At 37.8% G+C, this 23,170-nt stretch overlaps 1 long non-coding RNA gene across 1 annotated transcript in view; it reads right to left on the reverse strand.

Moving 5' to 3' along the window:
- Positions 1–2,699: 2,699 nt before the first annotated feature.
- The window catches only part of LOC116271977, a 65,392-nt gene continuing 44,921 nt past the window's right edge, over positions 2,700–23,170 (reverse strand). Inside the window, exons 2-3 of the long non-coding RNA XR_004180708.1 lie at positions 19,454–19,584; positions 2,700–5,494 (exon numbers count right to left, since the gene is read on the reverse strand). This is a non-coding gene — a long non-coding RNA (uncharacterized LOC116271977). The remainder of the gene's footprint in view (positions 5,495–19,453; positions 19,585–23,170) is intronic.

The raw sequence follows: 23,170 nt of genomic DNA on the forward strand, positions 1-23,170 counted from the left end.
AAATGAGCACACTGAGATTATGGCATAAGCTAGATACATCTCTCCTCACACATAAGGACCAGATCCAAAGTCAAATCATTGAGAACTGAAGTGAAAGAAATAGATTATTTAACCAATGTCTAAGTTTCCAATTTCTGTCTTTGTGCCAATGATCCCCAATTTATATTTGCAGCCCAGACTGCTCTTCACAGCTACCCTCTACTTACTAGGTAGTGCCAACCTGGATGTCTCAGAGGCCCCTTACACTCCAAAATTTGCCAAAACTCAGCTCATTTGACCCCTAAAATATCAGCTCTGTAAAGGCTAGGCTTTTGTTTCATTCACTGTTGGATCCCGAAGGCCTAGAGTAGTGCCTGGCAGACAGCAGGTGCTCAGTAAAGTGTTTGAATGAATTAATAATGGATGAATGAATGCAGGGACCTCCCTAGGAGACACTGTCTTCCATTAAAGCCATATGTGTTGCCAGAGAGTTCTCTAGCACTTGACAGTTAAGATTAAACCCTATACCTCTTCCCATTACCTCATCCCTCCAGCCTCCTCTCTCTTTTATCAAATCACCCTCTCTGCTGCCTCATCCCTGGGAACCCCTAAATATGCTCAAAATCTACTACAGGTTGAATATTTCTTATCAAAAATGCTTGGGACAAGAAGTGTTTTGGATTTCAGATATTTTCAGATTTTGGAATATTTGTATATACAAAATATCTCAAGGATGGGACTCAAGTCTAAACATGAAATTCATTTATGTTTCATATGTATATGTTATACACATAGCCTGAAGGTAATTTTACACAATATTTTTAATAATTTTGTGCATGATGCAAAGTTTTAACCATATTTTTACTGTGAACTGTCACATGGGGTCAGGTATGGAATTTTCCACTTGTAATGTCATGTTGGTGCTCAAAAAGTTTCAAATTTTGGATTTTCAAATTAGGGATGCTCAAACTATATCATAAAACAAAATACTCCTTTATTATACAAGGTCCTCTATAAATCTGTCCACAGTCTCATTTTGCCAGTCCCACTCACACTATTATAATATTGAATTCCCTAGAGTTCCCAACTCACCCCTCACTCTTTGACTCCTCTGTACCTTTCTCAGGCAAGGAATGACTTGCTGAAGTGTCCTCCCCCTCCCCTGGAGAAGCCCTCTCTTGGCTATCTCCTCTTTACCCTTTAATTCCCAGTGCAGGTGCTGTCTCCTCTATGAAGTCTTTCACTGGGAATTTCCCCTCCCAGTCTGCCAGTCTATGTGTTCTTCTTCTATGCTCTCACAATACACTATGCCAGGACTATTTTCAAACTTTTAAAAATATCTTGGCATACATAGAAAATGGTTGAGGGTAGACAAGACTGTGCATGGCCACAAGCAACTGGCCTGGGTCTCTGGCTTTCATAAACCTTGTGCATTAACACCTGGGTACTTTTGTAACCCATTCATTGCATACCAGCATGGCATGTCAAGCTGGTTGGTAGCTCTGTTCTTGGTATGTCTTAGTCTTAATCGCTACATTCACTGCACTGTATTACACTTATTCGTGTTTGTGTTTTTCCCTCACTGAACCTATGAACTCCTTAAGGGCAAGAAACTTGTATTCTTATTTTTCATGTTTTAAATGACTATAAAATAAAATGGGCTTTTGAGGATATACAGTCCCATACATTTTATCACATGTATATGTTTGTGTAACCATGACTACAATCAAGATACAGAATATTTCCATCACCCAGGGTGCTGACACACCCTCCTCCAACCCCTAATCCTTGGCACCCACTGATCTGTTCTCTGTCACTATAGTTTTGTCTCTTCGAAAATGTCTTATAAATGGAATCGTACAGTGTATAACCTTTTGAAACTGGCTTCACTCAGCCAATGCCTTTGACATTCATCCAATTTGTTGTGTGTATCAATAATTTGTTTCTTTTTATCACTGAGTAGTATTCCATTGTGAGGATTTAACATAGTTTGTTTATTCATTCATCCACTGAAGGGTATTTGGGTTGTTTCCAGTCTGGGGCAATTTTGATAGACTTGCTGAAAACATTCATGAGAAGGTTTTGTGGGAATGTAAATTTTTATTCTTCTAGGGTAAATACCCAGGGGTGGGGATTATATGGGCATTATGGCAAATGTATTTTTAGCTTTATGAGAAACTGCCAGACTGTCTCCAAAGTGACTGTACTATTTTGCCAATAGATTGTACTGGCAATGTATGAGAGTTCCAGTTGTTCCATATCCTTGCCAGCATTTCGAATTGCCAGCATTTGGCATTGCCAGCATTTTTATTTCAGCCATTCTCATAGGTATGGCACGGCATCTTATTGTAGCTTTGTCTTCATCTTTGAACTCCAGCATTTTGCAATGTGGTAGGTTCTCAGTAAATATTTGTTGAACTGAAATACACTCATCTTGTTGTTTTGCCTCATTTAATAAACCCACTAATAATAAATTCAAGGCCGGGCACAGTGGCTCACGCCTGTCATCCCAGCACTTTCAAAGGTCAAGGTGGGCGAATCACTTGAAGTCAGGAGTTCAAGACCAGCCTGGCCAACATGGTAAAACCCCGTCTCTACTAAAAGTACAAAGATTAGCCAGGTGTGATGGTGCGTGCCTGTAATTTCAGCTACTTGGGAAGCTGAAGCACGAGAATCACTTGAAACTGGGAGGCAGAGGTTGCAGTGAACTGAGATTGCTCCACTGTATTCCAGCCTGGGTGACAGAGTGAGACTCTGTCTCAAAAAATAAATAAATAAAAATAAATAAATGCAATTTTCACTGCACTTTATACTAAGCTTTGTGTTAGAAAAAAAATTGCACAGGACAGAAGTATTAAACTCTTTCTCTCATCTTCCTGTACTCACTCCTTTTCCCAAGTCCTAAATGAATCATTCTTTCTATTAGGATATATAGCCATATAGCCTATAATTTTCACTCAACAAACTGAACTTGAAGGCATGCAATCAAGAGCTTTTGAAAGTCTCTATTCTCACTGCTAATAGTACTAACCATAAGAATCACTCACCATCAATAATTAGATAATTGGATGAACCAGGCACTGTGTTAGGAGAAATTCCCATGGTAACTCACTTATCCCCCCCCACCCCAATGAAATAGGTATTATCCTCATTTTAGAGATGTGGGAACTGAAGTTTAATGAAGCTGACAAACTTGCCCAAAATCATATAGCCAATAAATGAAGGTTCTAGGGTGCATACCAGATCAAGCTGGTTTCAGAAAACCGTCCTAACCATTCCATGTACCTGCTTTACTTGGCAAAGGAACTAGCTGCTCTTTAATCAACAGCAAAACAACAAAAATAATCTCAAGTCACTTTAATTTTGAGGAGTTATAAAACTTTAGAAAAGTAAACCTCTCTCTTTACTTGAGTCTTATGATAATAGCTCCTTCAGATCAGCCATGAGGCATACAGATGGAGGAGCATGGAGACCCCCAGTCTGGGAAACCTCAATTGCTCTATTGGAAGACAGACTAAAAATTACAGACCTTATTCTCATGAAGTTAACAGCGTGAGTAGGACTCAGCTGAGCAAACTGAACTAGCATCACTTGTGGACCTATGATAATTATCCCTGCCCATTGAATCTTGAACTACATTTACATAGTTCTATAGTTGAGAGTGTTCTCCACTGCAGACCTAAGCTGAAGTGATAATAACAGTTTTTTTTAACGTTGATTCTAAAAATAAAATAGAATTTTATATATAAAATAATATAGTAACCTGGATAATCTAATGACTATCAACTATTAGGTGCATCCATGGATAATAAAAAGCTTCAGTCTATATAGAGACATATATAGCACTAATTTTAATAGAACAAATCACACCCAGACCTTTTACTAGATGCATGCTATAACCAAGAGACTATTGAACTGGAATTCAGTGGTTTGACCTATTATTTTGATTTAAAATATTTCTTAACTCTTTTATTGCTTACTTCCTCCCAAACCCATAAACAAGCTTCAGTGAGCTTGGAGCTGAATCTATTTCTTTGAATGTTATTGATTAGGAAAGATAGGAGGCACAAATCCCAGGATCCTATGTTTTAAGGGATGACTTTACAGAGCCCAAACATTTAATCATTTCACCCTTCAAGTAAGAAATCAGGAGAAAAATGTAGGTGCTAAAAAGAAAAGTCATCCAATGAAATTATGCTGCAAGCCAACAGCTTTTGGGGATCACAGTAACTAGTTCCAAATGTCAGACTCTTTTGTGTGTTTGAGTCTCGTAGAATAACATCAATTTCTAAATCTTCTTTATAGGGAACTGCATTTAAAAAAAAGGTTTCATTTGCACTCATCTGAAGGTGTTCTAGACAAATAGTGCCACCAAGTAATTACTGTCATGAAAAATTATGGTAACTCAAAAACATTTGGCTCAAAGTCTCAAGTAGCAAAAGTCAAGGGCAATGACTTTTATCAATTTGGAGAGCTTCTCTTAACCTGTGGCAGTTCCTCTATATTTGGGTCTGCACATAATGTTCATATTGCCCTGCTTAAACACTCAATAATCATAGAATCTACTGAAAGAATATCATTTAACAAATTTACGAGTCTTATAATATATAGTGCCAGTGATTAATGAGAAAGCATTAAATAGCAGAATGACTGGAAATTTTCCAATAGGCATTCCAAAGTGTGTGCATTACTGATGAATTTCTCATATTTGAAAGCTAGACAACCCCAAGAAAAGAATTACATATTTATATAAATCATAAGCCATTCGGCAATAGTGTGAACTTTCTGTAAAATTGTGATGTTTCTCAAGGGAGAAAAACTTATTTATCAAGACCATTGAACATAAAGAAACAATTAAATACAAACCAATTTGCATAGCCAACATAGCATTTTCTGTTGAAAAATCAAAACTTTTCATCCTGACAGATATATTTGCCACTGAGAAGATAGGATTTTTAAAAGAAAAATAAACACAGCACACAATTCAGTTCCCTTGCAAAAAGTGCAGCTAAAAGTTTACTGTGAATTATAGCCTATTATAATACCATAGAAATGAACAGGCAGCTAAAATCAGTTTCTCTTTTCCCAAAAGTGCCTATGGACATTTATTCCTAAGGAAATAAATGACCAAAGTAGTATACAGCTTTGTCCTTCTGTTTTACAGGATATTCCTGCCTTGCCTCCAATATTCTTTTTAAATTTTTGAATTGCCTGAACAAAACTTCATTTTGAACAGGACTTCATTTTTCTCCAAAGGCATCATTTTTGTATAATTCTGAGACAGAGCTTTCAATTCTATCCAAATAAATTCATCCTACTGAAAAGCACATGCTCATCTCAGAAAGCAATAATAAGACCCCTGATATTTTTTCCTTGAAGACCATTACTCACTGGCAAATATGTTCTCCTTCATCCTCAGCTGCCCTGCTGAAGCCCCAGGGAATGGAGAAGGTCTGCCAGTTTTCTCCTTCAAGGTCCTCCTCCATGGTAGGAAGCCAAAACAGCCCACCTTCTCCTAAGGATGAAAGAAAGAACCTCTTCTTTATTCTTTTATAAGAAGAATGACTGTATCATAACAACTGCTATCCAAGAGAGTGAGAGAGGAAGGAGAGGAGGAATCGATGCTGAGAGGCCAATCATATTTCATCACTCAGCTACTTGGAAACCAGATATTCTTAAACAATCACGTGCTCTGAGAGATTTGAGGATGTAAAAGAGGAGTGGCTCTGCCTTTTGTAAATTATTAACAGGGACTTTTTTCCTGACCACAAGTAAAGATGTACAGACTACTTATTAAAGAAAACAGCAATTAGGTCTGACATGGAACATAAAAATGGACAAGTCAAAAGCAAAATCCCTGATCGTAGTTCTGTGCTGACCCCTCTGAATCAGGACAACCCAGTGCAGTTAGAATCAAAGTGATATCACACTGAGAATGAAGGGGCACCTTCTGAAGGTCTGAAGGGGCCATAACTGCAGCTTCAGCATCTGCCTCTGATGAAAAATGTGTATTTGCTCCTCCTCATCTGAGAACTCACGATGGGATATTTGGCGCTCTGAGCTGGAGTGAAGCCACCTGCACACAGTTCTCACATTGCTCCTAGATTTCAAATTGCTGCTTAACTTCTCCCGTGGCTTTCTTGTGTCTCGTCCAAATTTGAGATTTAACGCATCTACCTTAAAGCTATTTGAAACCAATTTCAGTGCTAGATGCTATCCAGTAATTTAAACTCGGTGAGAAAAAGCTGATCCAGAAAGCTTTTAGAAAGCATGAGCTTCCCATGCCATAGACAGAGGGCACTAGGGAATACTCTTTTGGGTGATATGGAAGGTCTCCTTTTCTCTAGACCAGGGTCTCTCAACGTTGACATTATTGACTTTTTGGACTGGCTACTCCTTTGCTGTGGGGGGCTGACCTGTGCATTGTAGGATGTTTAGTGGCATCTCTGGCCTCTACTCAGTAGATATCAGTAGCATCTCCCCAGTTGTGACAACTAAAAATGTCTTCAGACATTGCCAAATATTCCTGGGCGGCAGAATCAACCCCAGTTGAAACCACTGCTATAGACCCATTTCTTTAGTGAAGTTGTTCAAAACAGGAGGAGTATCACTTACATTTGAGATGGGCTCATGCCAAAGACAAATTGTAGGTAAACAGTCAAGGGTTTGGGTGAAACATAGGACTCATATGCCCAAGTGCAGGAGGCCAATTTGATTTGTCACAATGGAGACACATTTAAAGTGGGGAAATAACTCTCCAGTGACATCTGCCAAACCTCTCACTGCTATAGTCTCCAAGTTCCCAAATCCTGCTATTTGGAATATGCTCATTTCTCCTCAGTTACATATTTCTTATTTTACCTTGGTATTTATCATCCATTGCAAGAAGCGTTTGTTCTGGAAAACTATGCCTACTTGATCTTTGACAGCAAAACCAATCAAGGCAGAGATAATGAGGACATAAATCTCATGCCCAATTGTGTAACTGTTACCAACCATAGGTGGGATGTTTCCTAAAGAGCCTTAGATTCATGGGAAAAAATAAAATAAAATAAAATAAAACCGAGGAAAAAAACCTTTTCGATTAAATACATGAACAACAGTCGATCTAAATTCAACACTGAGAAAATTAGATGGATTGTTTCAAAAGCAAAAGTGCAATTCAGCAAGTTTACAGGTGATGGTATTTCATTAAAAAGAATGGCATGCTAGAGGAAGAAATAGTAGAGTGGGAGTTGTCTTGGGAGTGAATGTGATCAAAAAGAAGACAAGATCCTCAGGTGGGGAGGCCGAAGCGGGTGGATCACGAGGTTAGGAGAACGAGACCATTCTGGCTAACACGGTGAAACCCCGTCTTTACTAAAAACACAGAAAAATTAGCCGGGTGTGGTGGCGGGCACCTGTAGTCCCAGCTACTCAGGAGGCTGAGGCAGGAGAATGGCGTGAACCCGGGAGGCGGAGCTTGCAATGAGCCGAGATTGCGCCACGGCACTCCAGCCTGGGTGACAGAGCAAGACTCCGTCTCAAAAAAAAAAAAAAAAAAAAAAAAAAGATCCTCAAGTGTAAGCGGTGTCAGAGCAAGGCTTTCTGTCCCCTCTAGGGCTTATTTTGGAGATTAGTGTAGAGGGGTCAGTGGCTGAAGGACAGAAGTTTGTGCTTCCCAATGGGAGAGGGTATTGAGCATGCTGCAAAGAGAGGTTCTGTGTCCCATTTCCTTTGGGATAAAAAGGAGGAAAAGAGTATTCAACAAAGCAAAATGGTGTCCTGAGATGGGTGAACTGTGTCCCCTTCTAGGGGCTGGATTCTAGGAGGAGGAAGCTTGTTGGCCTTGGGAAATGCACAAGATGTTCAGTGTGGCCTGGATGGAGGTGGGGTTGGGGAGCTCCATTGAGAGCTGGAATCTGGGAGCAGGAGCTTCAAGAAACAAAATCTCTTGTTTCTAGTCTGTTTTCCAGATCTATTCCTTGGCTGTAGGTTGTGGATTTTTCTTTCCTTTTTAAAATTTGGAAATGCTCATTTCTTAATAATGTTTGAGAGCATTTTTATATCGCAGCTGGTTATACCTATCAAATGGCCTGCACAGCAGCAAATGTGAAAGAATTAAATCACATGTCCCTGCCCTCAAAGAGTTTATTTTCTAGGATTATCTAGAAAGATAATAAAGAAAATATCCATGAGCAGATTAGAAAGATTTCATGCTTTTTACATAAAATTGTATGATTTTTCCTAGTTTTAAAATCTAAAGGTATACTTTGAGTGCCTTTAAAATCATTTATGAATATGAGCTTTTTTGACTGACCAAGATAAAAATAACTTTATATCCTTTTAAGGAAGGTTGAGAATTATTTAAAATTGTTCAGATGAACTCCTTAATCCACAGCCTGACATTCACATTCGAGGCCTCTGCCTCCTCTTTCCAGTCTCCCTTTTTGGCCCTTCCTCCCTTCTGCCATTTGTCATGCTTTTAGTGCCAATCCTGTTAAGGAATATGATGAGCTCCCTGTGAATCTTCACCTCCAAACATTTTTTTTTTTCAATATTCCCTGACACTAGAACACCATTTCTCTTCTTCCTGACCAAAACCAATCTTTCCTCAAACACATGATTCACAGGCCATTTTCTATGATGTCTTCCACTTTCTTCCAGGGAATTAATCTCCCCACCTCAGTACTTCTAAAGGACTTTGTACCTCTGTAAAAGTAGTGATCACATTCTGCCCTACATTGCAAGTACCTGTATTCACTGTAGAATGCAAGCTCCATGTGGGAGACTGGTTCTAGGACCTCCCTCTGATAATCACCAAAATTCGAGGATGCCCAAGTCCCTTATGTAAAATAGTGTAGTATTTCCATACAACCTATGCACATTCCCTTGTATATGTTAAATCATCTCTAGATTACTTAAAATGCCTAATACAATATAAATGCTGTGTAAATAGTTTTTATAGCCAGGCACAGTGGCTCACACCTGTAATCCCAGCACCTTGGCAGGCTGAGGCGGAAGGATTACTCGAGCCCAGCAGTTTGAGATCAGCCTGGCCAACAAAGTGAGACTCTGTCTCTACAAAAATTTTAAAAACTAGCCAGTCATGGTGGCATTCATCGTGATCCCAGCTACAGGAGGGGCTGTGGCAGGAGGAACACCTGAGCCTTGGAGGTGAAAGCTGCAGTAAACTGTGTTTGCACCACTGCACTCTAGCCTGAGTAACAGAATGAGACCCTGTCTCAAAAAATAAAATAGTTGTTATACTATACTGTTCAGGGAATAATGACTCAAAAAAAAAAAGGTCTTTATATGTTCACATGTTCAGTACAGACACAACCATCCTGTTTTGCTTTTGTTTTTCTTTTTGAGACAGAGTTTCACCTTGTCCTCCAGGCTGGACTGCAGTGGTGCAATCTCGGCTCACTGCAACCTCTGCTACTGGGATGAAGTGATTCTTGAGACTCAGCCTCCTAAGTAGCTGGGATTACAGGCATGTACCATGTTGCCCAGCTAATATTTTGTATCTTTTAGTAGAGACGGGGTTTCACCATGTGGGCCAGGCTGGTCTCAAACTCCTGGCCTCATGTGATCCGCCTGCCTCAGCCTCCCAAAGTGCTGGGATTACAGGTGTGAGCAACCACGCCCAGCCACAACCATCCTTTTCTAAAAAAAAATTTTCCATCTGCAGTTGGCTGAATCCACGGATGTGGAACCCACAGATGCTGAGGGCTGACTGTACTGTGTTCATAGGTGTAACCAAGAACAATGGACTGACCCATAGCAGGCTTCAACTAATGAAAGTTGAAATAAGTAAATTGTTTCTCTCCTACTAGATTGTAAGTTTTTCAAAGGCAAAATACTTACCATGTAGTGCAGTGCTTAATATAAGACACATAGTATAAAACTCAGTAAATTGTTACATAAAATTGACGAAATACATTTACTAAGAAAATATACATTTACTAGCTTTTGCCTCTCACTCAAGGAGAAAACAATTAAATTAGGTTTTCCAGGTGGGCTTCTTAACTGAGATTTTACCTCCCATAAATATCAGTGTTCCTTCTAAAGGAATTCATACCACATTCCTCAAAGGGATAATTTTCCACTTTTTTTCTTTGTAAAATGAGTCATTTGTGGCTATTTCTCCCTGAACTTTAATCAGAGGAGATGGCGCTTTCATCTTTATTTAACAGACAGGGACAATGAAAGTTTATTTTTAAAGCTTAAATAGTAGCAATGCCTACCAAGCAGGACACCCAAAGATCATGGAACTGGAAAGCATTCATCTTCATCTCTAAAGATAATTGCTTTAATATCTAGGAATTTTAGAAGGGTCTCTGGTAGTCCTCAAGTTAGTTTCTTATGTCACTTGAGTTTTAGTGTAATTATTACAGGCAGCCCACAACTTACAAACAGCAGACTTAGGACTATACATTACATGCACTTCTTCCTTTTCCCCAGCCCACCTGGATTCCCTTGATGATTCTCTTTTGCTCTAACTCGCTACTTCAGTTCTTTTCACCTGTGTATTTGCTGTCTGTATATTTTCTTTCCTGAAGTATCTTTTTTATTATTGAGTTGCGTTCATATTATTGAGTTGTAAAAGTCCTTTATATATTATAGATACAAGTTCTTCATTGAAATATGCTTTGCAAATACTTTCTCTCACTTGCCTTTTCATTTACATAAGTACCTCTTGAAGAGTATCTCTTACAATTTTGATTAAGTCCAAGTTATCTGCTTTTCTCTTTAGTAATTCCTATGTTTTGTATCCTATTTTAAGTATTTGCCAAAACCAAGGCCACTAAGATTTTCACCTATGTTTTCTTCTAGAAATTTTGTAGTTGTAACTGCTACATTTGCATCTATGTTCCATTTTTAGTTCATTTTACATGGTGTCTGGTATGGATTGAGATCCATTTTCTGAAATAATAGCTATCCAGTTGTTCCAGCATCGTTTGTTGAAAAGATTATCGTTTTCATGTTAAATTGCCTTGGCACCTTTGTTTCAAATCAATTGACCATATATGTGTGGGTCCATGTCTGGAATCTCTATTTTGTTCCATTACCTATATGCCTGACTTTTCACGGATAAGTTTTGGTAACTGTAGCCTAAAAATCAAGTATTATAGATCCTGCAACTTTGTTCTTCTTTTTCAAAATTGTTTTGGCTATTCTAGGTCCTTTGTATTTCCATATAAATTTTACAATTAGCTTGTTAATTTCTTTTTTTCTTTTTTAAAGCCTGCTGGATTGCAATTGAGATTGTGTTGATTCTATAGATCAGTTAGGGACAACTGACATTTAAATAATATTGAGACTTCTGACTCATGAATATAGTATTAACTCTGTTCATTTAGTTCTTCTTTGGTTTCCCTCAGCAATATTTTATAGTTTTCAGTGTACAGATGTAGCTTTGAGGTTCCTATGGCAAAAGGCAGCAAAGAGTAACATCCTTTGCTAATTTATCCCTAAGTATTTCATATCTTGATGTTATTGTAAATGTTAATTACAAAATTTCAATTTCTGATTGTTCATCACAATATAACTTGTACAGATACAAGTGACCTTGTACCTGTAATTTTGCTAAACTCTCTTATTGTTCTATTAAATTTTTGTAGAATTTTCTACATAGATGATCGTATTAATTCGCAAATGAAATTTGTTTTACTTCTTTCTTTTCTAATCTGTTTTTTTTTTCTCTTGCTACTCCACTTGTTAGGACCTCCAATAAAATACTGAATAGAAATTATTAGAGTGGAAATCCTTGCCTTGTTCCTGATCTTAGGGGGAAAGCATTATTAAATAGTCCAAAGAGTTGAAAAACTGAACTTTATAAAAATTTGGAAAGTGTAGTCTTCAACAGTCGGGAGTGTAGAGAAAATATTTTTGTGTTTCTGCAAATTGGGGGCTTTTAGGCATATACCTAGGAGCAGAATTGCTGGGTCATATGGAATTTCTATGGATAACTTTTTGAGGAACTACCAAACTGTTTTCCACAGTGGCTGCACCATATTAAATTTCAACCAGCAATACACAAGGGTTCCAATTTCTCCACATCCTCACAGACACTTGTTATTTTACATTTTCCTTCACTTTCATGCTTTTGTTGGCTCTTCAGTAATTTCAAGCTTTTCTAAAAATATTTTACTCATAGAATTGGTCTGAAAAACTGACCATGCCTTGATATAGATTTCAGCCCTTCTTATACGGCTGATACAGTGTTAACTCAAAATGTTAACTCTAAAAAGTAGATCACCCACAGAATAAATGATTTTAAGTTGGAACTAGTCTTTGCAGAGCAGCCTGCTTGCATTTTGCAAAGCAAAAGTAAAATTGAGGAAGTGTTGGCTCTACTTTTACATGCTGTCATTTATCTTTCTTTTTCCCTTTGTTTTCTCTGTAAAAGAGTAAGGAAAATATCACATGGTTTGCTGAGAATAAAACCAACCTTTCTCAACTTTGAACTTATAGTTAGAAATAATAAACATAGAATGAGATTTTATCTTCCCTTTCAGCCTTCCTGAAGAAAGAAAAGGAAATGTCATTAAAAATGTAAATTGATTAGTCTTCTGAAATTGGATGGGAAATGTTCCGCCCAAACTCTTTCTCTCAATCTAAATGCTTCAGTAATATTGTTCAAGGTTCAGATAAGGTAGCTATTAAGTAAATTAGCTTTGAACATACAAGTGGCATTCAAAAACCTGTCTAACCATGAAAGATTTAAGTTGAATTGTACCTGCAATGAAACATGAGGAAAGCATTAGAAAAGCTCATTACTTAGAATTCACATAGCAATTCATATTTTCTATGCATTTATAATCAGATGCAAGTCATTTTTCAAAAAGGCTCTGTGCATTTTTCACTGGGCACCATATTCTATAAAACTCACAGCTGGCAAAATTTCATATTTCTAACAATCTTCCTTTCCTATCATTCATTCAATGTTTACTGATCACCAAAAATGAGTTACACATTGTTCTTGGCAGTAGGGATAGGGAAATGAATAATGTCTGTGCAAGTTTGGTCACTTCAGCATCTCCCTCCCCACAAGGTTTGAGATTGCTGGTTGCAGTTTTGTTGTGCTGCACCTTGTTTTTGTCTCCCTGCCCAAGCCCACTAAACTGATAATTCCTTATTCACCAGCCCACACCCATCTACTCTTGTATTCTTGATCCAGCTTCATCCCTGGACATTGTGCTTTAGGTCCACTTCACTCTCTCCACATTCTGCATCTTCTAAGCCAATCCCAAACCACCCTTCCTTTCCCCAGCTGTGGAATTCAGTCTAGCTGCAATGCTCAATGCCCTCCAACAGGAGTTGAGATTAAAGATGACAGAAAAATTAAGGATGACTCCCATTATGCTTGAATTTCAAGTAAACAATGAATTTTGTTAGTACATCTCATCGAATATTTGGAGTGGGATATACTTATACTAAGCAATTATTTACTGTTATCTGAAATTCAGATTTAAATAGAGTCCTGTATTTTTATTTACCAAATCTGGCTGCCCTGGTAGGGGCAAATAAAATGTATTCCTCAAAGACCTGCCCACTCTGAATTTATGTGCATGCTACTAGACAAATCACAATAGAACTTGCTTGGGGTTGGTCTTCAGTTGGGTTCCCCCAGATGCAGACCCTGAGATAAGGATCTGAGTGTAAGTGGTTTTTTTGGGAGGTGACATAAGAGGGAAAGGGAAGGAGCCAACACAGTGTGCATTAACAAACAAGTTACTGCTGTGGGTAAGAATGGACTTCAGAGATGTCTCTCTCCCCCAGGGAACAAGAATCCTGGGGTATCTTTCTTCAACTCATATTTGGCATTAATGGAGGATTGTTCCTGAAGATTTTAATGCTTCTGCATTTCCAGCCAAGTGTGTCTCAGCAACCAGACCACAACCTCTGGCAGAGCCATAGGTGCTTGCGCACAGGCCCCAGAGATGGTGAGTACCTAGGGAATACAAACAGCCACTGCCACGGCTGCATCTACTATCATGAGATCTGTGGAGCATGAGCTTCATATAAGCAGAGTTAATTTGGGAGGCCAATGTAAGTTCAAAAACTATTGCAAGTAAGAATTGAGTAAAACCTCCAAGTTAATTTAGTCCCGTTCCCTTATTTCACACACTAGTACATTATGGCTCAGAGAGTTTCTTGTCCAAAGGCAAAAAAAGTTACCTACTGCCAGTCCAAGAATGCTATTTTTATTACTGTTGGGTCACCATTGAAGAGTGATGGATGATTTGCAAAGAATTTTCATATTTCATAGACCCTTCACTGGTCCTCCCATTCTATATCCCAAGGGAGACACAGCTCTTGCAGTTTGGTTGGGAGTGGGTATCTGGGCACTATGAAAACCCAAAAGGGCCCCTCTCACCCTGGACTGAAAACCCAGCCTCCTGCTTTTGTCTAGGAGGCGGAGCAGTATAAGAATTATGAATCAGGCCTCTTGCATGCAGAGGTTGTCCTGCCCCAGCGCCATGTCACTGCCCTTTTCTCTGCCCTTAGGTCCATAAGGTGCCTGGTCTTCCCCCATCCACACCAACATCCCATATAAAGAAGCTCACCTTGGGGAGGATGGAGCATTTCCAGGCATTGCTAGGCCTGGAAATGGGCTCACCTCTTTACCCCACCACTTTAATATTCTTCCAGCAAGGTCCCACACAAACCTGAGGGGTGGGTAAAAACTTTGGATTGATAATTCCCCAAATTTGGGGTAATCATCAAGTGGGATCATGGTGCGAAATCTCTAAATTTCCATAGATTTGCAATCTATGAAAGTTAACATAAAACAGATCTTCTAGCTCGCTAGCTTCTAGGACTGCCACACAGTAGAGTGCTAATAAATGTTTAATGAATGGAAAGACAGAATGCCTGAATTGCAACTTACTATTTATCCTCAGATCAAAATTCAATGTACTCTACTTCTTTTTGTGCAGTTTTTCAGAAAGGATTGACTACATGATTTGATGGTGATGTTCATATTCAGTGGCCCATGATATAGGGTGCAGTCAACAGTAACAGGGAAAAGATGACATGTATGGAAAGAAATATCCAATGCAAATTTTGTGACCTGAACAAAATTCTTGCAGATCTAATGATCTTTGAAAGGTATCCATGAGGGTTTTATTTACTCAAGCTTTATAATTTAAACCAAAACAAGAAAATCAATCAAGATAATATAATTGATTCTAACTTAATCAAGACAAAGTTTTCTTCCTAAACCAGAGTTTTTCTCCTGTGGTGTGTATTGACTAATACTTTTCTTATCTGGCTCAGAAATGACCTCACAGCAAGTCAAAAGAAATTCAACAGTGATTTTAATGTTATATTTAACATTATTTTCATTTCTTTTAACATTAGTATTATTTTCAATGGACAAATCATAATTGTACAAACTTAAGGGGTACAATGTGATGTTGTGATATATGTATATAATGTGGTATGATTAAATCAAGCTAATTAACATATTCATCACATCACTTATTTATCATATTTTATGATGAGACATTTGAAATTTACTCCCTTAGTTATTTTGAAATATATGCCAGATCCACACTTAAAGCATTATAGATTGTGAGTGAACCCATTTATCTAGAGTTCTGAGTTACTTTACAATTAGCAAAGGCCCTGGGGAAAGCAGTGGGAAGGTACTAAGCCACATAATGAATCTATTGCTTCAAGTACTTAAATATCAAACCGCAGAAATGAACTCAATCTGCAATACTCCATATGTCTTAGAGATATATGTGGTAAAACCTTTATGTCCATTTAATGAGTACATGACTTCTTGAAATCATATGTTTTCTGAGAAGATGATGAGTACAAAATTAAGTTAGTATCACCTTGAATTTCTTTATGGACATGGAGTCTTAGATTCCAGGGAAACCAAATGTGAGCTCTGAAAAGGATTTCAGACACCATTAAGTCCAACTCATTTTACAAACAAAAAATCAATGCCCAGAGAAGTTAAGTGACATTCTCTAGCCTAAGGATCAACAAAGTTTTCCTGTAAAGGGCCAGATAGTAAATGTTTTAGGCTTTATGGGCCATACAGTCTCTCACAGCCATTCAGCTCTGCTGTTGTCGTGCATAAGGCACTACCACAATGAGTGAGCATCACCCAGGGGCTGAGAATAGGAGGCTGGTCCTGGAAATCCTCATTTCTGTGTTCCAACAGAACTTCATTTATGGAAAGTGGTGGTGGCCTGGAATTGGCCTGTGGGTAATGGTTTACCAAACCCTGATGTACATGAATAATGTCAGAGACTGGCCAGATCCAGCTTTCATTATTTGCTATGGTTATTTATTTATTCATTATTTATTTATTCATTCCTTTATTCATCTAAGACATAAGGCACAATAGGGGATTCCACATTTTCAAGATCCCCATGAGGTCAGTTCCTTGTCATCATGTAGAACTTATCCCAAAAGACAACCTCTTGGAGAGGACTTCCCTACTCATTGTATTTTATGTAGCCCATTTCTGTCTTCCACAGCCCCTATTCTTTGTTCCATTATGCTCTTATTTATTTTATTTTTTTCACAGAAGTTACTACTATATATTTAATGCTCCTTCACTCTACTTCAGACTCCCTTAGAACAGGACCCTGGTCTCCACTATTCACTTCCCTATCTGCATTGTCAAGGCTGAAAAGATTCAATGAATGACTCAGCACTTCTCCTGTTCTTGTGATGAGCCTTTCTTCTAGGGAGTTCTCAAAGCATTTGGCTCACCTTCCATCACCCCATCCTACCTAACAGAGTATTTCTGCCAAATGATATCATGAGGAAGAACCAATTTTGGAAACAAATGAGAAGAGGAGACCCAAAGGGACTGGCCCAAGTGAAGCAGAAGAACAGGTGCATTCATCGTGGTTAGACTAGAGCAGGCGAATAAGTACAAGACAGGTGTGAGATGAGGTCACAACAGAAAACAGGGGTAGCTGCAACCCCTGGCCAGCATGCCTATCAGTCAGTGTCTCCTACAAACAGGGGACACACTCCACAGGGCATGACCGAAAATGACCCATTGGGATGCAGGTTGAAAATATCAGCACTTTTATTTAAATGTATTTTTTGTCTAAAAAATTAGAAAGAAATTAAGCTTTGCTAATTAGGTCATATAAAGATTGCCACTGGCACCCTCTCTCAGTCAGGATGTCTGAAGGTTATGAATAGGTATAGTACTGGAAATTTCCCAAGGTAAAAGAGTTATCAGGCGGTCTATCAGGGCACCTGCAATATATTCATTCTGTTGCAGCTGATATATGCCTTGTTAAGTGAATTCACAGATTATATTATCTAGTTGTAACTAAGTGAATACAATTGACTTAAAAAGCTCTGTGCAAAGGAATCAAGTATTAGAAACAGTGTTAATAATGGAAGTACAAAAGGAAAGCAAGAAAATAGTAGACTTTACATTTCTCCTTCTACTATAAGCCCTTCAACAGCTACAGGTTTTGGGTAAATACAATAATTATCTAATTCAACACTTTCAAGAGTGTTTGATCACTATATTTCATATCACAATTCAGTATTCAGATATGCATATATGGACATGTAAATATATACAGATATAGAGATACAGGTGTATAATTGAAATGAGAGCTTTTCAGAACAATACTTAATAATGTACTCTGACATTTTCTCTATTTTATTAAATAATTATCATTAATATTATAATCTACCAATAGGCTGTTGTGATATGCAATTTGAAAAATACTAATACAATCAGATCCAAAGAGAAATCAGCCAAAAAACTGAAATTAAGGAGCCTATCTGAAATATGGATTAACATCCATTACTGTTAACCATCAATACTACCACAAAAGTATATTTCCCCACTTAAAAATTTGCTAATGGTAGCATGAAGTCACCACAATTTGAAAAGTATTTTAAAAATTAAACATCCAGGCCAAGAAAACAAACCATTATAATATTTTTCAGTAATATTAAAAACACAAGACAACCTTCAGTCCATTACTTTAGAAATTTTACTAAGCTTGATGCATGTTTAAAAACCTATTTTAAGATCTCTTAATATATTAATCTAGTTATATATATATATTATTTGTAATGATCTATATACATACACAGACACACATCTATATTGACATTCTTACTATTTGTTTTTTTGTTTTTCTCTTACTGAGGTGATATGTGAACAAATAAGTTTGAAGACCATCACTGTAGCTCACAGAATTTGTCTACTGTGCATCTTCAGTGGCCATCTGTGGATTTCCAGAACCCTAGAATGGAGGACTCTGCTTCTTCACCTTGTTACTCCTACTGTTGCCTAAACCCAATGTTCTTGGCCCTTTATTACCTGAACTATTAGCCTGGAAACTGTTAAACAAAATTTGTGGAAGGCCTTTGATTTGGGCTGAATTCCTGCATGAGGCCCCAGTAGACCAACCCAAAATGGAGTCACTCATGCTAAGGTTACATGTCACCAAACTGAAACCTATACTGTTTACTTGTAAGACCTGACCTTTTTAAGAAATCAGAAGAGAGAGGATAGCCAAATCCCATGAAGCCAACAGGATTCCCTATAAGGAAAGTAACTTAGAAAGGACCAATCTGCTTTTTGTTCCTTGTTTCTGCTTTCTTCACCTTTTTCTGCCTATAAAGCCCACCTTCCCTGCTCAGCTAATGGGAGTTCCTTTCTGTTTTGTAAACTGGATGCTGTCCAATTCATTAATTGCTAATAAAAGCCAATTAGACCTTTAAAACTCAATTTATTGAAATTTGAGTTTTTGACAAACTGTACCTACTTGCAAATTCTTGTCCCCAAAGAAAGTATTAATGAACATAAGACATCATAAGAGACCAGGCCATATAATAGTTACATGTCGAAGACTTGTATGAGTCAGTTGATTTTGATTCAGCTCACTCTACAATTGAATATCCATTTAGAAAAACAAAGTGTGTGAAAGTTCTGGTTTATCCTGACCACCACTCAGTTTACCAGTAACACATTCTGCCCTGATTATGAGTACTAACTTTGGAGAGAGACAAACCAACCTGGACTAGTCATATTAGACATATGAACCTTAGCAAATGTCTTAGCCTCCCTGTGCCTCGGTTTCTATATTCATAAAATTGTGAAAATACTTACCTCCAATTAATCTTGCTATAAGGGTTGATTAGAAAATCTATGGAATGCACTTTAGCACTAGGCTCAGCATAGAAAGATTAATTTGTAAGCTGTAGCTACTACTATTACTATTGTTATAGTTGTCTTTGCTGTGGAGATTTAGTTCTGTGTGGTACATCTTTATATGTCACATACAGGTCTAGATGAGCTTTAAAAAAAAAACACAAGGTAACATATTTTCATGTTCATGAAGAAGAAAACAATACCATCCTAATTATATGTGCAACAATACTAAAACAATCTTTTGGTCAGACTGGCACTGTTGTCTTGGCCACTTTCTATTTCATAGCCACTAGGTCAACTCTCAAAATGAATGTAACCACTTACCTGTATATTTCAAAGATGATGATGACATGGAAGGGCAAGGTTTGGGATCCTGTATTTTATTTTCCACTCTATGGGATACATTCAGGTCACTAAATCAACTTATTTTTTTACTTGGTCTCTTTTTCATTCACCTACAAGAAAAATGATACCTGGTTTGACTATCTTCTTTGTATAAAATGTGTTACACATTTTTAAAGAACAGCATAATTCACTCAGTTTTACTCATTGCAAATTTTTTCCTGAAAACATCACAAATGGATGTTCTTTTCTACCTCTACCACCCTCAATTTAAATAATGGTCAATTTTATGAAACTATTGCTAACAATGAATTATAGTATAGGCCTTTTTCACATTTTTCTGCACAAGAACATTTACTAGAAAAAAAAATCCATTTTACTAGAGAGGGAAACACATTTTACTATAAACAGAATAGTCAAGAATGCCAACAAAATCAAAGAGCCATAAGGTCAACGGAAAGTGTCCATTAATTTTTTTTTCAATTTTGGAATGCATCTTTGTTCTTAGCAGGAAAGCAGATGAGTAGAAGTCTTGATGGATAAACAGAACATCAATTCACCAGAATATTCACAAAGCAGCAAAAGAATGATAGGATAGCTTTGCATATAAAGTCAAGAGGCATGATCACTTTTCAGTTTGCTAAATAACCCCTCAGTCATTCAGGAAGAAATATATACTTTTCCCAAAGGATATCAAAAGCTCCAATTGTCCAAATGTGCATGCAAATCAAAAGCACTGGTCATTTTCTTCTTCCCTTCTACTTACAATGTTCAGTCTTGGCTTAGTCTTGTGGGCTCAGGCATCCCCTAGGTGGCTTCCTCTGACCTCATCCCTCCCACATGTCTAAACACTCCGTTAGTGCTGCCAATGCAATGCCCTTAAACTGCCCTCAGTACACACCCAGGATCCTCTCTGCTTGCTCCCTCATCCCTTCACTCTTGTTAACTTTCCGAGCAGTCTTTATTTATTCATTTCAGTTATTCCTGTAGATGTTATTCTCATAGATTCATGCAATGTATGTGACTTGCCAAGGCCACAGCATTTGTGGGAATCCAGTCTTCCCCTCCTCTGCCTGGCAGCCTATTACCTCCTTCTAATAACACCTGCAGCAAAGTCACAGCCTAAAGTTGTGACATTACCATGATATTCAAGCCAACCAATGGCAAGGCCCTAAACGTAGAAGTATTTCAATGCAAGAGAAAGCATAACACAAATCTGAGTAACAGGTGAAAAACGTACAAGCTTCAACATATATCTTTATTAATATTAAATCGAGTCAAAGTCATTTCTAGCCGTCAAAATAGTTCTTTCGCAAATTATTCAAAGAAGAAGCATTGTAAGTTAAGACATTGTATGGCCATGCCAAAATTCCAGATAAAATGTATTGAAAGGATAGTGAGGGGAAAAAATAATGGAGAAAAACATTTCTAAGCTGTATTCATCAAACATTTAACATATCAATTCTTTTCACCTCAGAAGCACTGAACTAGGGGCAGAAATTATTATTATTCATTATTTTTAACTTATATTGAATTAATTAGTGTTAATGTGTTTTCTTTAGTCATACGTAATATTTATGACTTTGGTTGTAGTTTATGATTGCACTGTAAAAACTATGTGTCATCATTCTTTTAATAAGGGAAAAACGTAAATGACTTTCTACTACCAACATCCAGGGTAGCCTAGGGTGTGCTGTAGACCTCCGTAATCTTTTTCAGTTCCCACCAAAGTCTCCTAAAAAATTCGTGCAACGTGAATAAAAGCAGCAGACTTGTTGTACAAACAGCTTCAAAACAAGTTCCCTAACCACACACCTCCAATCAGGTTGCTACCCTTAAACACGTTAGTTAGTCCTGGTCCACAAAGATATAGACATCAAGATGAGATCAAATGTAGATTATTTATTTATTTATTAGCAAAAATGCCTGTGTAAAGAAAAATACGGACAGAGCTCAGCAAAGCTAAGAGAGCTGACACATTCAGTTTGACTTGGATGAAAGAGTCCTAGACTTCCTTAATGTCTAAGGAAGGTTCAGCAAAACTGCAAGGGAGTTCTTGAGCCAAGCTCAGCCAAGGAAGGGATCTGTCTCCTAGGACAGTGCATGTCAGTATCCCCATCATGCTCAGTCCAACCCTTATGCTGTATCATCCACAAGGGATTGCAGACTGTAGGAGCTTGAGCCCTGACACAACTGCTCCCCACTGTAGGAGGTCTGTAAGGCACATTATCAGAGCCAACACTCCTATACCATTTCTATATAAAAATTCAAGTGTTTATACTTATACAATAAATTTTGAGCCTGGCATCCAAATTTTCCCCAATCTCTGCCTAATCCATGTGTAAACTTTACTTCCTAGAACTTCTTTTTTTGCCACTTTACATTAGCCTAAATACCCTTTGGTACCCATATGAGCCCCAAAGATCACCAAAGTGCTTTCCATCTTGCTGTTTCCTCCCTCTGCTACATTTCCACCTGAAACCTTCTTTTCAATATCCTACCTACTTTTTAAGGGCCATTTGAAAAGCCAGTCTAACACTGATAAGATTTGAATCTGTGTTCCCACCAAAATCTCAGGTCAAATTATAACCCCCAATGTTGGAGGTGGGACCTGGTGGGAGGTGGATTGGATCATGGGGGTGGATTTCCCCCTTGGTGCTGTTTATGTGATAGTGAGTGAGTTCTTATGAGATCTGGTCATTTAAAAGTGTGTGGCACCTCCCCCCACCCCTTGCTTCTGCTCCAGCCACGTAAGATATGCCTGCTTCTCATTTGCCTTCTGCCATAATTGAAAGTTTCCTGAGGCCTCCCCAGAAGCCAAGCAGATGCTGACCTCATGCTTCCTGTACAGCCTATGGAACCATGAGCCAACTAAACCTCTCTTCTTTATAAATTACCCAGTCTCGGGTATTTCTTTATAGCAATGCAAGAACAGACTAATACAAACACTAAGGTCGAACTCATAACTCTTATCCCCACCACGCTCTCAACCCTATCCCTAGTAGAAAGGTCCTCTCTCACCTTAGAACCTCTACAGGACTTTACCTACTTGGAGACGAGCACTTGGAGTATTTAGCACTTTCTTATGCTTTAGTTGTTATAAGTTTTATCTCTATAGCAGACCTCAGGTAGGATTGTACCTATTTCTAATTTGTATTGCTGTAATATCAAGCAAACCATAAATTGAATAGGCAAATGGACAAATTAACGAAAGACAAATTCTGACCTGGTGCTTACTATCTATCCAGGAGTAAAAGTTAAGCTAAATGACCTTCTTTATATTTTATTTTTTGTATTTGTGCTGATTTTTTTAATTTTATGAGATAAGCAGGAACTATCAAATCCAAAGTACTGTTGATCCCAACATGCAAGGGAAAAAATAAATAAAAGGAAAAAAATCACAGATATGATAAGAGATATATCATCACTGCTGAAGTCATGGAGAAATACACATAGTATAATGAGTCACATAGCAAATTGACCCAACAAATGACTCTTTCTTGAGAGATTTGAGTATAAGGTCCTAATAATACCTCTTCAGCTATCTATTTCCTTTTTCTCAGCAATCACTTATCTCAGACCTCAGTGTCAATTTCATATTAGAGCATATGCCTCTTGTTCATCTTTGTATCAAACATATCCATAATTACTAAAAGAAATAAAATTATTAAATACCTCAAAATGTTATGAGTCACATAA

This window comes from Papio anubis, chromosome X, assembly GCF_008728515.1.
Source record: "Papio anubis isolate 15944 chromosome X, Panubis1.0, whole genome shotgun sequence".
NCBI lineage: Eukaryota > Metazoa > Chordata > Mammalia > Primates > Cercopithecidae > Papio > Papio anubis.